Here is a 7,276-nt window from a genome sequence, read left to right as displayed (position 1 = left end):
TGGATCCACCTCTATCACACGTTATATAAACGTCCTTAGAGTGGGAAACTATCAATATAACCAGTGTCAAACTTCCAAACATTTAGTTGTTTAACATGAATATCGGATTACACATTCCGGTTGATAAAACACAAAAACATCGCATGACAACATTAACACGTGTGTAATTCATATTACATATTGTTATTGAGAGCTATGTATGGTGCCCTTACCTCTCCTCCTTGTGTTCAGGGTGTGTCACTTCGTGTGATCTCGGAGCAGGATCAGTGCCCAATAGCCACTGGGAGAGTAACAGATACAATACGGTGGTATTCACGATTTTATCACCCTACCATTTAAGCTGGTTGGAGTTTCGCCTCTCGCACAAAGTCGGGCTAATGCTCATGCGCATTCTTGTGTACTTGAGTGTGTCGGGGAAGTAGAAGCAGACGATCTGACTCGACAGGGCGTTGTATAATAGACTTGCTTGGGCTTCGGTTTGCTTTTAAGCCAACGGTTACCAACTTTATTAAAAATATGAAAAGTCTTTAAAGATACATGTACGTGTGTTTACTAACTGACCTGTATTAGCAATTTCAGTTGTTTGAGCTTCAGAAAAATGGTTAGGTTGCGGTGTCTTTTCCCATGTGCTATTTTAGAACGGAAGGAACACGTGATTTCAATTTGTTAGCTAACGCGTATGAGTAATGACCCTAGCTTCGAAACTTAAGCTTGAGCAAGAACCTCAACACGTACACACCCCTACATCACTCCTTTTCTGTGATATAAAATCTTTTCCTCCCTTGTATTCAAGTATAAATATACGATCAATGACATCCCGCGACTTAGATATTGAATGACATCAAGGCATACTGTACTTATTCTGATATTGACGCCCGCTTTCCTGGGTAAATATAATAAATATAGCCTCCCGGTAGAACAAATGTCACACAATGAGAGGGGCCTAACTCCGCCCTGAGCAGTATTTCTGTAATATCGGGGGTGACAGTTTGATAGGAGTGGCTTGGTACGGCTATTATGTTTGTTGTTTAACGCCCCGCTCAGTAATATTACCTAAATACACGGCCTGTAAATGGTCGAGTTTGGAATAGACAATCCAGTGATTGATATTGTGAGCAAAGATCAGCGCCGCGGTTTAAGATGACGCATAATCAACCAAGTCACCGAGTCTGAGCGGTCGATTCATTTGGTCACCTCTTACAACCATCATAGACTGCTTGGGATCTTTCCTGACGCGGAGGCCTTTTCAGGTTTTGTTTTATAATATAATACAGCACTTACAAAGAAGCCCGGTGGCTTTATCCGGGCCATTGCATACATCCCACTGAATCCTAAGCCCTACAATGCGACTCTTGTAGTAGGTGAAGGCAATTTAAGCTGTTTAAGATGACCGTCAAAGTTTCCGTTCACTAACCAGTGATGTAAAGCATGAACACAATGCCGTTTGTGACGATTCTAGAGCACGTCCTCGTACACATGTCCATGAGTTGTTTGCTTTGTTCATATCACCTACCTCTTGAAGTTTAAAAAACTTAAACACTCTGTGATTTAGTTCGTATGAACACGGTAATCATAATATTTTATGGATGATAGACATATTTTAATGTTGCCACACTGAAGTAATTATTAAACATATTTGTGTTGAGGGACTGGGGATCTGAGGTCAGTTTTGCGTTATATTTGGACACGGGTATAAAGCTGAAAACCACAGAAGGATTATCAGGCCGAACCGGAAGTCGATCCCACCATCACAGATTTCTGACACGCCTAAGGGACGCAACTCTGTACAGCGAATTTGGTCGCCTTAGAAGATTTAACCACCCGCACCCCACCATTCACGGCGAACAGATGGCATGACTATTATTCGTCTCTGCACTGGTGAACCTATTCGGTGTGATGCTCTTGTGATGTGGTGCACTTCTGTGTCCTGTGGTCTCCCCAATGCGAGAAGAATGATTCATAATACTGGTGGGTCACGCCTAAAGAGTGCAAATAAGATGCTACTACGTGGTTCTGCACCGTGAATATATAATGTTTAAGGGGCGTAAGCGCAAATAATTTCTAACAGTGACCTAGGATTTCATCCACACATTTTCCCAAATATTACGTTGCTGTCATCAGTTACAAAAACAAACTAATATGGGAATAGAAATGTCATGCAGAAGGACGTTCGCGGCTTTAAACAATACACTGCCCACTATCTGACGTTATTTCCTCAACTTCACAGTCAATTGGCGGGTCAAGGCTTTAAGCAGCGAGTAAATTGTGACTTTTTATAAACTCCCTAAGGTAAGTACACTACATAAAATGTGTTTAGATCCTTAACACAAACCTAAACTATCCCCATGTCTTTAAGGGTCTAAACGTGTTTAGGATCTAAACATGTTTAAGATTGTGTTTAACCGCCAAACATGTTTAGGGACTACACGTTGGAAAGACCCGGGGATATAGAAGCATGGGGAGGTGGGGTAACGTAAAAAGGTACCGCAGAACACAGATACACTTTCATTATAAAGACACTATGAGTCATACAGCAACAACACATTATGAACTCAACACTTTTAAAAACCCGGCGGGATACGAACCTGCCAACTCTTGAGTTGTAGTTCTTCTCGCTACCACCTGCTCTTCTTCCATTTCCCTCCTTACCATTTACTTATCTCGGTTTGTCGCACATTGTGATTGTTACATTGTAAGTTCGCTGTAAGTCCTGGGCCAACTTGCGCAAAACGATCTTTGGGCTAAGATTATTGGAAGCCTATGTTAAAGTATTGGAGATAAGATCATCTTAGCGCTAAGATCGATTTGTGCAAGTGGACCCTGGTGGTATATGTGTTTTGCAAGTGCCTGTGAATTTGATTTGCTCATCAAATTTCAATATATATTATACGTCTTATCCATATTTTGCCTCAAACCCCAATGACACGCACTTTATTTATAATATTAGGATGATACACACCGGCGTGTATTTTGTCTAAACATGTTTAGATAATGGGGATGTTGTGCATAGGTGGCGTTTAGACTCATTTCGTGAGTTCAGACCCTAAACGTGTTTAGATAGAACACGCCAATTGTTTCCGTTTAGGATTTAAACACATTACTGAACATATATTTACAATGTAAGTTTAAAATATCTATCTAAATAGCCACAGCGTAGTCAATTCAAACCAGGTAACATCAGCTGGGCTATTAGACCATGGGTCAGCTGCCTGTGATTGATGTTAAAGAATGACATTATGGATGAGGCGCGGGATGCAGGTAGACCGATAACGTAACGTGATACCTGGCAGTCTGCACAGTGGCTGGCAGTTAAAGTTGTAGATCAGCATATCGTCTACGAAAACATCCACACAGTCTACACAAAACTTTTAACTTCTCTATGCTTTCATGATGCTGCATTCTGTTGGCGACAAGCTGGCTGAACTTGCCTTTTTGGGTTTTGTTTTATAATATAATACAGCACTTACAAAGGAACCCGCTGTTTTATCCCACATTGCATACATCCCACTGAATCCTTTAAAATAGCCCTACAGTGCGACTGTTGCTTATTGCATGCACGCAGTATGAAGATTACATAGTTAGAAGCATTCACCCGTGTGAAGGGTGTGTTTTTTCATACATGACTGCATCACTGTGTTATTGTAAAGGTCGTCTATGAAGTGCAGGTGTGTGTGTGTGTGTGTGTGTGTGTGTGTGTGTGAGGAGAGAGGTTGCATTGCACACATGAAGTTATGAGTGATGGTATTCAATTGTTTCGACATGCTTTTCGGAAAGAAAAACGACATGGTATTTTTGTTACAAATTATTAGTCAGCGTCTCAAGACGTCCATTGTGTCTCCGAAAGTAGGAGCAACACCGCTTTGTATTTCACAACACCCGGAGTGCCCAGTGAACAATGCTTTCTAAAAAGCTCAGAACAAATATTTTTTTCTAATAAATCCCACGAAATCTTATTGGAAAAAATATTTTATGTCACCTCTTCATGCGGGGTCAAACGATTTTGGACCCACAATTATGTGTTTTTAGTTTCGGCAAATTCCTCGGTAATCATTTTCATCAACCACCACCCCCAAGGACAATAAACGGGTTAGTGTTTAACATATAGACATCTTTCTAGCTTTAATGTAATGTATGCATGGTGAATAGTTTTATACTTTACAGACGAGGGGCGGCTGAAATGTCTTGACCCTAACTATATTTTACTGCAGTAAGTGGTTGCTAATTGTGTTGTCCATTCACATTTTTTCCACTTCTGCTTTCCCTTATACAACCTGTGTCGGCGGGTAACCGAGACTGGTTATTCTCTGGGGTTGACGTTTTCCATTCCTCAAAAGACTAAGATATACAAAAATATTACCTATGTGACGTGTGGTGAATCTTCGATCATCCATAATCATATCATGTATTTTATCTACATTTTCCTTTGTGGTTAAAGTTGAAGGTCTTCCTGATCTTGGGTTGTCTTCGAGGCTGTTTCTTCCCCTCTTACCCCCGCTGCATACCTCTAAACAGTGGCAACGGAAGGAGCATCACTCCCTAAAGTTGACACCACGTCCGCATTCATGGCGTTTGGAGTAAGTCCTTTCATGGGATACTTGATGACAGCGCGGTGAGGTGAGGTGAAATGGGGTTTAAAGTCGCGTCCAAGATTATTGCACTTATTTAGCGACGTGCATGTACGTGTATGTGTTTGTGTGGCTGCTTGTACTAGTCCAGACTGATGCACATTTATAGTGCTAGCTCACTGAGATACAATGCCGCAGTTTAACATGAATATCCCACTCAGACACAGTATACTGACTCCGAGCCGACCAGTCCTTGTTTTAGCCCCTTAATGCCGAGCACCAGACAGGGTACCACAAGTATCATCTTTTAACGTCTTTTGCTGTGACGCGGCCAGGGATCGAACCCGGACCTTCTGCTCTCCGGGCGGACGCTCTACCATTAGACCACGGAGGTTGTCCGTTTTCATCAACAGAGAATACCCAGTCACTTTTCTGCCTGCAGCTATATGCTGCCTTGTTGTGTCTTTGGTTCAGTGCAGCCTGTAAGCATGGTACGTGTTGTACATAAAATATGTGTGAAGCTCTGGTCTTTACATTGTAAAGCAAAATGTGAAGAACTTTTGAACTATACGAGGCACTAGAGAAAAGAAACTGATGATTTGTGTGCACAGTTTCGTTAGTTTAAAGCATATATGCATCATTAGGCACCAAAAGAAAATATCATAATGTACACAGTTACTTTTGGTGCTTAGTATATCACAATTTCAGTTTTTGTTTAGGATAATCATTAATATGTCACTGTCAAACATGATTAAACATTGCTTTTCACCACAAGGATTTGACATATTTAATATAGATGGTATTACTTATGCATAGGCAATTCATGTCAGAATATCTAAATGTCACACCTCACTACACCCAGCCTCAACACCTGACAAGTTTTGTTTATATGTAACTACGTGTGGTGACAGCATGCATTATACAATGGAAATCAATTTCTGGGCTGCGTTTTGGGAGTTGTGCGTTTGGGGAGTTGTGCGTTTCGGGGTTGAACTTGCGACGTCAAAACAAAATTAGATCTGCAAGATACAGACCAAACTCTTTAAATGGCTGTCGGGTATTTAAGAGAGTTTTCAATGAAACAGGCAAAATAGCTTTGTTCAAAGATATACATACCTTATGTATCTTTCTGTTAGAGATGAGATACATCTTATGAATTGATAAATGTGATTTGTACATTTGATTGTACTCAGATTTACCAATGTCATGTACTGCTTTTTGTCGTATACCAGTATCTGGATGAAGCGATAATATCAGAGATGGATTGAAAAACCTGTTGAAAAAGCTAAGTTTTGACGGACTGTTGATGAATTACTAAGGATCAGTGGGAAGTAGCCACAACATGATATACAAAATAGACACAGTACATTCCATTCATTGAGCGTTAACATTGAGAGGCAGACTTTCATTGCCGAACATCCAGCAAACATGATTAGCTTTCAGTGTGGCTGTATGTTACTATTACGGGTATACGTCAAGCAAATATATGTTGATATTGATTTCCGCTTGCTTGCTTGTTCTTAACACAACGCAACCAAAAGGTTGGGGTGACAGAACGCAGATGAACATATCGCGAGAGCGAGACTCTCGTGCTTGGCTGACTTCCAAATATGTCTGATGTGAATTTCACAAAAGATTCAGATGGACGAAAGTCATTAATTTTCATAACCTGTCGAGCAAGTACCCTTGTATTTTTAGACCAGTCTTGTTGTTTTGAGATGAGAACAAGTGCATAAAGTTTACACGCACACACCTTAGGCTTGGTGTCATTGAAATAATATACCCAATAATGATTCATGATGCAATATTTCAGTCACAGCCACGTACAGCCGCAGTGTCGCTCCCTTCATGCACTCGGGTGGTTTTCTATTTAATTAATTAACTACAATATATATGAGCTTATTTCCATATTAGGAGAAGAAAACAATGTGAAAATATATAAAAAAATAATTAAATCGGCGGACCCCAAAGAAATTAAGAAGGGTGACATGGGTTCGAAGCCTCATTTAACCATTGTACACGTGCTAAATGTGACAAGCGTAGCCACCCAAGCTTCAACCTGTTTAACGTGTTTATTGAATGTGTATGGGTGTACACTCTTACTTCTAAGCTGTACACTAATAGATCCTAATAGGATTTGTTAAATAATAGTTTCCTGGCCTGAGCGGTGAAGATGACATTGGTCTATTCACCATGGCGAGGCTTTCCAGCGGGGTCACAATGTTTGTGAATTGGTCATGTCTTGGTGTTGGCACAATGGCTTTTCTTTGTTGAGAGTTCGTATTTCGAGCAGATTACAGTGGGTATTTGCATGCATTCGCCCTAACACTGAATGGCCCTGGGGGTCTCGTGTTTGTGTTTGGTGTGAATGTTCAACCTTTGATAACCCAATTCATGCATGACATCTGTGCCGTACAAACATCAAGTAGGTACAAAAGACGTGTATTATAGCGATGACATTAAATAAACGGTGGAAGGCTCCAGAACATAACGTCTGCGTGACACAGCACGATGTACATCACCTTCAGCTCCATTCTTGTTAACGGCACTATTTCAATTCGCTGAAAGAAATTCGCTCCTTGCCATTTCTACGACTGCTTCTGTCGTCCTTTATACATGTTGGTATCTGCTAGTAACTGTTCAATGTGTAAATTTCATTCCCACTCCCCTCTGCCATCTGTCAGGATAACACTGGTCTATAGTTGACATCT

This window comes from Haliotis cracherodii, unplaced genomic scaffold (genome assembly GCF_022045235.1).
Source record: "Haliotis cracherodii isolate W230 unplaced genomic scaffold, xgHalCrac1.p SCAF_29, whole genome shotgun sequence".
Taxonomy (NCBI): Eukaryota; Metazoa; Mollusca; class Gastropoda; order Lepetellida; family Haliotidae; genus Haliotis; species Haliotis cracherodii.
The sequence above is the reverse complement of the archived record's forward strand: the minus strand, read 5'-3'. Positions refer to the sequence as shown.